Genomic DNA, 10,208 nt, shown 5'->3' on the forward strand with positions numbered 1-10,208 from the left:
ATCATGAGGGGTTAAATTATGACGCATAGTTTTCCAAGGTAAACATCTCAGTTATGTATATGTATATAGATTTACAAAATATTAGCAGATATAGGATGATACCAGAAGTATAAAAAGTAGAAAACTCATAAAATACAGTTATACCTTAAACTATGATAAATGCAAAATATACTGTATATTAATTTACTAGTTTTTATAGTTTCGGATATTATCAGTATTTTATTTATGAAACTTAGTAGCCACACACTAGTAATAGCATATTTCCTCTTGCTTCGCGTTGTCTCATCCCAGTGATTTAAAATTTTTTAAGTGATCCACCTAGATCAAGCTCGTAAATAGAGAGATCTTATGTATTGCCCTATTTTGAGGGTAAGTATATTGAAGGGATTGTATTTTTGGGTAGATGATACAGGGGTGGCGTGTAGATATGTATGCACGGTTTGGAAACATTGAATTCTAGTATCGTAACTATGGGTGTATGACTTTATGTTTTCCACTACGTAGGTATGTCATTTTGTGTACAGGGATGCCTCTATACCCATTTGGGCCTAAGATGTTATAACAGGTATTACAAGGGTATCAGAGTAATTTATATTATTTTTTAAAAAAAGTTGGGTGAAATTTTTGGGTCGTTATAGTTTGGTATCAAAGCCTAGGTTGTTAGGTTCTGTAGACTCTAAAGTACAGTTGAAAACAATACCAGAATATAGGAATAGAATCATAAGAAGAGTGGAACAGGATAACAGTGAGTTAATATTGGGGAATTTGAATGAGAATTTAGGATTTTGTCCTACAATTTAGAGGTAGAATCTCAGGGTGGTTTTTGTGTTTTTAATGGGGTGACGATTTCACGAAAACCATTGTAAAATATCGTCGAATTCTATTTCCATATGGTAGGGTCAAAACATAAATTAGTAATAGGAGGTAAGGGGTATTTTAGTTAGTATAGCATAGTAAGGTTTGGTTTCTTAGAATAATTTGGTAATAATGCAGGATGGACCCGGGAGGTAGTAGCGCTCACGTTAGTGGCGATGATGGAGCTGGGCCTTCTGGTGTAGGAGGTAGAGATTCATATGCTGTGTTACACAGTGTGGTTTAGTAAGTCATGACTGAGATTGTCCGGAGCTCTAGGGAGTAGGAAGGTCCATCTATAGCTCAAGTGTGCACAATAGAAAAATTTATGAAGATGAACCCACCAGCTTTTTCAAGAGCACCTGATCTTGCGGTTGTGGATAACTGGATGTAGGAGAGAGAGAAGATTTTGATGATGCTCCACTACACCGAGGAGCAAAAAGTCCTCTATGCCGCGTATAAGCTGATAGGGGAGGCCGAGAGATGGTGGACGATCACTAGATCACTGGAGGAGCAGAGATCAATTCCAGTGCCAATGACTTGGACCTGATTTAGGGACATATTCTTTGAAAGATACTATCCTGCCTCGGTTAGAGAGGCTAAAGTATAGGAATTTCTAAGTTTGTCCTAGGGATCAATAACAGTCCAACAGTATGTGGCGAGATTCATCGAGTTGTCGCGCTTCTGTCCTTATATTGTCCCAGATGAAGCTAAGAAGGCTAAGATATTTTATAGGAATTTGAGGTGGGATTTTTATAAACAGGTGGCGGTTCTTAAGATACAAGACTTCTCAAAGTTAGTAGATAGGGCCATAGTAGCAGAGGGGAGTAAGCAGGCATATGTGGGAGTACTGAGTCAGACAAAAAGGCCCACGCCTCTGAGTTTTCAGACTGGGCCTAGTCGGGGTCCATGGAGAGGAGGCAGAGCTGGTAAGGACAGTATACAGTGGGTATCAAGGTAGATAGACTTATCCCACCTACCCCAGGGGTGGTCGGAGGCATTCAAACGAGTGCCGGTTAGGCGAGAATGTTTTTTACCGATATGGGAGACCTAGCCATATAGCTTGATCATATTAGGGACCAACAAACTATGCACCAGCTCCCATACAATTTCAGGGTTGTTACCAGGCACCTCGTGGAGGCCAGTAGATGAACACAGCACCGACAAGGGCATATGCTTTGACACCGGGAGACGCCGAGGCTACTGGAGATGTCGTTACAGGTATACTCGCTATTTTACGATATAAAGTTGTAGTTTTATTTGACACAGGTGTCACTTATTCCTTCGTATCGGCGAGGTATGTTAAAGTAACTGAGGTAGAGGCATAGTTATTAGATGTTGAGTTGTTTGTAGTCATGCCGACAGGGTTTATAGTGAGGTGTAGGAAGGTACTTTAGGACTTTCCACTTAGTATTTAGGAGAAAGTACTACCAGCTGATCTCGTGGTACTAGATATGCAGGGTTTGATGTAATATTGAGTATGGATTGGATGGCATCTAATCACGCTAATATAGATTGCCATAAAAAAGTAAAGATTTTTAGACCCCTAGGAGAGCACGAATACAGATTTGTGGGTTCATGTGTGCGCGCCTTACCATAGCTAGTGTCAACTATTCTGGTGAGGAGATTGCTATAGAGTGGTTGCCAGGGGTATATTGCCTACATAAAGGAATTTCCAAAAGAAGAACTAAAACAGGCTGATATTTTAGTAGTCAGAGAATTTGCAGATGTTTTTCCAAAAGAATTCTTCGGCTTACCACCAGACCAAGAGATTGAATTTACGGTGAATCTTCTACCAAGGTTGGCATCAGTATCTAAAGCACCATATCGTATGGCTCCAATCGAATTGAAGGAATTGAAAGATCAGTTGTAGGAGTTGCTGCATAAAGGAGTTATCAAGCCCAGTGTGTCGCTTTGGGGGGCCTCAGTCCTCTTCATGAAAAAGAAAGATGGGACCATGAGGATGTGCATAGACTATAAGGACATAAACAAATTGATGGTCAAGAATAAATATCCTCTTCCCAGGATTGATGACTTATTTGATCATCTTCAGGGGACCTATGTCTACTCTGAAATTGAGCTACAGTCAAGTTAACATCAAGTAAAAGTTAGAGTAGAGGACATTTTGAAAATAGCATTGCGAACCAGATATGGGCATTACGAATCTTTGGTAATGCCGTTTGGGTTGACTAATGCACCAACAGTATTTATGTATTTAATGAATTGGGTGTTCCATTAGTATCTAGACTAGTTTGTTGTAGTTTTCATTGATGATATACTGGTCTACTCAATGAGTTTTGAGGAGCATGAGCATCATCTAAGGCTGGTGTTGCAACTATTGAGAGAAATAAAATTGTACATAAAATTTAAGAAATGTGAATTTTGGTTAAGACAGGTTACTTTCCTTGGGCATGTGATCTCTGAGGACGATATATTGGTTGACCCGAGTAAAATAGAAGCAGTGGTGAGTTGGGTGAGGCCAGGAAATGTCCAGAATGTAAAGAGTTTTTTGGGTTCAGCAGGCTACTATCGACGCTTCGTAGTTTGTTTCCCCATATTATCGGGTCCACTAATAGGACTTACGAGGAAAAATGTGAAGTTTGATTAGATCGATGATTGTGAGCAGAGCTTCCAAGAGTTAAAACAGCGGTTGGTTTCAACACCGATACTAGCTATTCCATCAGGGAAGGATGGATTTGTGATATACAGTGATGCATCTTTGAAAGGTCTTGGATGTTTGTTAACGCGGCATGGGAGAGTCATTGCCTACGCATCTAGATATCTTAAAGAATATGGGAAGAACTATCTTGTGCATGATTTAGAATTAGCTGTAGTGGTTTATGCTTTTTAAATCTGGAGGCATTATCTATATTGTGAGAAATGTGAAATCTTTACAGATCACAAAAGTTTAAAGTATTTCTTTACTCATAAAGAACTGAATATGAGGCAAAGAAGGTGGCTGGAACTCATTAAAGATAATGACTGCACTATTAGCTACTACCTAGGGAAATCAAACATGGTGGCTGATGCATTGAGTAGGAAAACAGCAGGAGCGGTGACGTCATTAGTGGAGATTCAGCACCCTATTCAGATGGATTTGGGGAGGTTAGATCTGGAACTGATAGTGGATGATCGCCAGGCATTCATTGCCAACCTGGTGGTACATCCTACTTTACAAGAAAGAATTAAAGATGCTCAGATGAACTATCCAAAATTAGAAGAGTTGACAGAGAAAGTATAGAATGGACAAGGGGAAGAATTCAGTATTTCAGATGATGGGACTTTGAGGTTCCGTGCTAGATTGTGCGTTCCTGTGGACGCCGTGATAAGGAGAATGATTTTAGAGGAGGCTCATAGATCATTATGCACCGTACATCCAAGTAGTACTAAAATGTACTGGGATCTACGGGAATCCTTCTGGTGATAGGCATGAAGAGGGACATTGCTGAATTTGTGAAGCAGTACTTGACGTGCCAGCAGATAAAGGCTGAGCACCAGAGACATGTGGGACAGTTGCAACCACTCTACGTCTCTGAGTGGAGATGCGATCACGTCTCTATGGATTTTGTGACAGGGTTATTGCCAGCACGACAGGGAAAAAATGCTATATGTGTGGTTGTAGATCGGTTGACAAAGACCGCTCATTTTATCCCTATCAAAATTAGCTGTTCTATGGACAAGCCAACAAAATTGTACATTCAGAAGATAGTGCGCTCCCATGGAGTGCCGGTATTCATAGTCTTGACTATGACCCCCTATTTATGACACGATTTTGAAAAATTTTTCAGGAGGCCATAGGGTCACAGTTAGCATTCAGAACAACTTTTCATCCTCACACTGATGGGCAGACCGAGAGGAAGATTCAGATACTTGAGGATATGATGTGAGCTTGTGTGCTGGATTTTGAGAGCAGCTGGACCCAGTATCTGCCATTGGTTGAGTTCACATATAATAATAGCCATCAGGCGAGCATCGGCATTGCACCATAAAAGGCATTACATGGTAGGAGGTGTCGTTCTCCATTGTACTAGGATGAAGTGGGTGAGAGGTGAGTTCTGGGACTTGAGATGGTGCAGCAGGTGTGTAATGAAGTCCGACTTTTTAAAGATAGAATCAGTGCAGCTCAGAGTCGACAAAAAAGTTACGTGGATACGCGCCGTCGAGAGTTGGAATTCGACATGGGAGATTGGGTATTTTTGAAAGTAGCTCCACTCAGACGAGTTATGAGATTTGGAAAGAAAGGTAAACTGAGCCCTAGGTACATTGGCCAATTTGGGATACTTGAGAGAGTGGGGTCAGGGTCCTACAAAATAGCTCTACCACCAACCCTTTCTAGAATTCATGACGTATTTCATGTTTCCATGTTGAGGAAATATGTGTCAGATCCATCTCACGTAATCAGTTATGCAGAGATAAAGCTTAGAGATTCATTGGCTTATAAGGAAGCACCAGTGCAAATCCTAGATAGAAAGAAACAGGATTTACGCATCAAGAAAATTCAGTTAGTAAAAGTTATATGGAGGAATCATGCCATAAAGTAAGCTTCATGGGAGTTTGAAGAGGAAATTAGACAAAAATACCCACACCTATTTAGTTAGATACAGTAATAGTCAGTATTATTCAAATAATAGTAGTTTTATTTTAATTAATAGATAATGATGAATGTATAGTTGTATTTTAGATTATAGGATAGGTAGTGTTTTGGTTTTGGGAGAATTTTCTTTTATGATCGAGTATATTTGTAATCTCTCAAAACCCTGAATGTAACCACGGTATTCCTCCGCCATAAGTGAGGGTAAGTAATAAAATAAGTAGTTTATTTTCCTTAATGGATGGTGTTTACTACAGATAGTAAATTTCAAGGATGAAATTTTATAAAGAGGGAAGAATATAGTAACCTGGATAATTATGGGAATTAGATAATAAAGAAAGAGAGGGAAAAAAATTAAATAATCAAGAATAGTCTTCTTGAGCTCGTCGACATGGACGCGTGTCTTGTCGACGAGAATTTACCAAGGGGCTATTTTTGGGACCTGAAACTCATCGACGGTAGGTGCTCGTCAACCAATTTCCTTCTTGAACTTGTTGATGAGGTGACGTGGCTCGTCGACGAGGCCACGTGGCAAAAGGTCTATAAATAGTAGAAAATCAGGATTTAGGGAGAGAAAATCATTTTTTACTCATTTTTCTCTCTCTCCTACTCGGTTCCTCTCACTTCTCTCTACATTTCTCGCTTCGTTTCTCCCTATTTCGACGATCCGAAGTCACCACATTGATCTTAGGGAGATTATCTACAAGTCTACTAGAACATATTGGTAGATTGGCCAACTTGGGCACCATCCCAAAATTAGGGTAAGTAAATTATTTGGGTAATTTCAGTATTAGCAGGGTTATCTGAATTGAGATTTTGTATTCTGTGAGAACATACTAGTATTTTGTCAAATAAAATTAAGGTGTGATTTTTTTAGGGATAGGGTGTTTTAGGACCCTGCAAGCATGGGGTGAGGACCCCCAAAAAATATTTCCAGGAGCCCAGGTAAATTATAGTTCAGTAAATTACAATATGTAGGTTCGGGGAAATATAGTGATTTATTGTAAATATGGGTTATTTCGGGATTTTGGGAACAGTATGCTGTGAGCATGAGGATAAGTTGGAGGTGAGCCTCCCAACCGTTTAGGTTAAGGAAATATGCTATGCTAGTAAATTCAGATATATTATCAGTAAATTATAGTATTTGTTTATTAAGGTATAGGATATAAATTATACAGTTTTACAGATTTTAAAACATGAGATATATTAATTGTGTGGTCTGAGTAGATATTTGTTAAGTACAAAATTTATATAGTTTCTCAGAATATCATGATTTACAGTGTGTATGTATATAGACAGATACATTTTATAGATAGATATTTGTCAGACAGATATTTTACATATATTATACAAACAAGTATTTTATAGTATTTACAGAATGCTATGTTTCCAAAACCATAACACTAAGACAATACAGATTATACAGACAGATATGACATTTAGATAACACAAATATTATAGTCAGATATTTTATTCAGATAGTATAGTATTTTCAGATCATATTTATAGTGTTATGGTTATTTTGGAAACATGATAAAAATAATAGGATATTTATAGAAATAGTATATACTATATCAGACCCTGATGAATCAAGTTATGATCAACTAGAAGAGCACGGTACCGTTGCTAGTATAGTTCAAAGTGCAACCACACGTCTTAGATAGTGCGTGGATGGTTTCCGTCAACCGTGCTAGGAGGATTTGGAGACTCCCCAAAAGATTGGGCTGAGGTGGTCAATTTGACGAGGTAGTTACAAGTTCCATGGCTAAGAGAGGACGCAGTTTGGCCGGGTTGAGGATTGGTAGAGTTACAATTGACTTACCAAGTGGGCCAACCAAGATTAAGTCTAGCCTATGGGCTGCACAATCTTGTCATGAGGGGTTAAATCATGATGCACAGTTTTCCAAGGTAAACATCTTAGTTATGTATATATATATATACAGATTTACAGAATATCAGCAGATATAGGATGATACTAGAAGTATGAAAAGTAGAAAACTCAGAAATTATAGTTATACCTTAAACTATGATAAATGCAAATTATACAATATATTAATTTTCCAGTTTTATAGTTTCAAATATTATCAATATTGTATTTATGAAACTCAGTTGTCATACACTAGTAATAGCATATTTCCTCTTGCTGAGCACTGTCTCGTCCTAGTGATTTAACATTTTTCAGGTGATCTAACTAAGTGAGCAGATCAGGCTCGCAGATGGAGAGATCTTGTGTGCTGCCCAGTTTTAAGGGTAAGTATATTCAGGGGATTGTATTTTTGGGTAGATGGTACTGTGGTGACGTGTAGATTTGTATGCATGGTTTGGAAATACTGAATTGTAGTATTGTAAATATGGGTGTATGATTTTATGTTTTTCTCTACGTAGGTACGCCATTTTGTGTACAGGGATGCCTTAGTACCCATCTGGGGCCTGAGATGTTATAGCAGGTGTTATAGGGTTATCAGAGTAATTTGTATTATTTTTTTAAAAAAAAAAAAGATTGGTGAAATTTTTGGGTCGTTACAATGTGGGCTTGGGAATGTTAATATGGTTATCATTTTCGGGCTGAGCTGATTAAACTAAGGTATATGAATACACGGTTTTGTGCGAACGTGGCAGGAATTGTTTTAGGATCCTTGTAGGCATTTCTCTAGGAATCAGGTAGGAGAGTATATGATTACGCGCCGAAACTGCGTAATTGGACATCTTAACCCGGGCTTTACCGTTTATATTTTTAACTAAATGTCCAAATTTATTCAATATTTTAATAAATTGTCAAAATCATCATTCTTGAATTTTATTGCACTATTTATGAGAATTTGGTAATTTTTTGTCGCAGGAAAATTCCCGGGAATCAAAACCGACACCTGTTCGTATTTTGTACATAACTTTTCCATCTGAGTTCCGATTGAGACGATTCAAATTTTTGGAGAAAGAGGAAAGGATTATCTACAACTTTTGTGTTTTGAGTTTTGTGAGATACGGGCTCCAGAAGATCAGAATTTGCAAGGAATAGAAAATGAAAAAAATGAAAAAATATAGCAATTCGGGTTTCCTATTCGGGTCTAGGGCTTTCCCCCCTATCCTATTTAACCCTTCTCTTTCTCTACCTGCAGAGGCAGCCCCCATGGCTCCCCATTCTCCTCTTCTCCTTCTCCTTCTCCTTCTTCTTCTTCTTCTTCTTCTTCTTCTTCTTTAGTTTGTTTTTTTTTGTTCTTTTCAATTCTGCTTCTCTCCCCTTGTCTCTCTTCCTTCCCTTTGTCTTTCCTCCCTCACTCTCCCCCTTTCCTCTGTTTTTCTTGGCATCCTCTGCCCTCTTGCAGTACGGCCAGCCTCCCCCACCATCTTCAACAGTCCCCAAGCACAGCAGAACACTAGCCGACTCCATAGCAGGACCACCAAAGCGCAGCAGCAACTTCACGGCTCCGTGGATTTGTTTCTCTCTCTCTCTTTTCCTTTCTTTCTTTCTTTTATTTACTTTTCTTTGAATCTTGGAATATTGAAGAAAGTTTAGTTTTTTTTTTAATGTTATTGGAGTTTTCTTTCTTTTTGTTTAAGTTGAGTAATGTTGGGTATTTCATTATTGTTAAATTAATCTCTTTGTTTATCTAATTGATAGTTATTTTAATTTAGCATTCTTAATTAAATTCAGATATTTTTTTTATCGAAATTCGATTTAGTTAGGGTCTATGATTAGTAAAGGTTGTGTTTTTATTGTGTTCCGTTATTGTTTACGTTTTTTTAAATTTCCGTTGAATTCATGTTTGCATTTAAATTATGAGTCTTGATTTGATCTCTTAATTGTGCTAAAGGTTCGATTTTTAGTATGTGTTTGGTTTAGTTTCCATTGTGTGTTTTTAATTCCATGTTCTAAGTTGCCATTTTTAATTAACGCGTGTCCCAGTGTTTCCTTAAGTAGACTAGGGTTTTCATTATTGTTATTTAATTCCGTGCATGATAGTTTTAGGACTTTAATTTGTGTTTTCATTTAAGTCTCCACAATCTTGAAAACCCGAATCTGAACTGAGTTCAGTACCTTTTTAATTTCGATTGGAAGAAAGTAAAATCTAAGATTAAAACGCATTCCCTGAGGAGACGATCTAGCCCTTGGGCTTAATATTACACGACGTAACTCCTATACTTGGGATAGCTTTCGAGCTGCTCATTTTTCGAGTGAGTCAAGTTTTTGGCGCCATTGCCGGGGAATGTCGGTCTTAGTCTCAAATTTGCGTTTTTTCCATCATTTTTATTAGTTTTATGAAAAAAGAAAAAAAAACATAAAAGAAAAACAGAAAAAAATTTTGAGTTTTGAAAAATGGCTACACCTGCACCGCGCACGATAATGGATTTTTTGCAGCTTGAATATGCCACTGCATCCTCTTCCACTATTTTGCCTTATGATGAGCTTAATTTCATGATGCACCGCGGGAGAACGTCACTGCTACCCGAGTTCTACGGGACGGAATCTGAGTGCCCCTATCAGTACCTAGCAGAGTTTGAGTTAACCTGCAACATGTTTTTCTCTCATGCTAGAGCTGACGAATCTACTAGACTAATTTTATTCCTTACTACTTTGCAGGATAGGGCACTGATTTGGTTTCATTCTATGAGACCTTATTCTATCACTAATTGGACTGATATGGAGCGTGAATTCCTACATGCGTTTTGTCCCTCACAAAGAACTCAATTTTTGCAGGAACAGATTCTTAATTTTGTGCAGCAGGATGACGAGACATTTCGGGCTTGCTGGGAACGATTCAAGGAT

The sequence above is a fragment of the Malania oleifera genome, chromosome 3 (genome assembly GCF_029873635.1).
Source record: "Malania oleifera isolate guangnan ecotype guangnan chromosome 3, ASM2987363v1, whole genome shotgun sequence".
In the NCBI taxonomy this organism is placed as follows: domain Eukaryota; kingdom Viridiplantae; phylum Streptophyta; class Magnoliopsida; order Santalales; family Ximeniaceae; genus Malania; species Malania oleifera.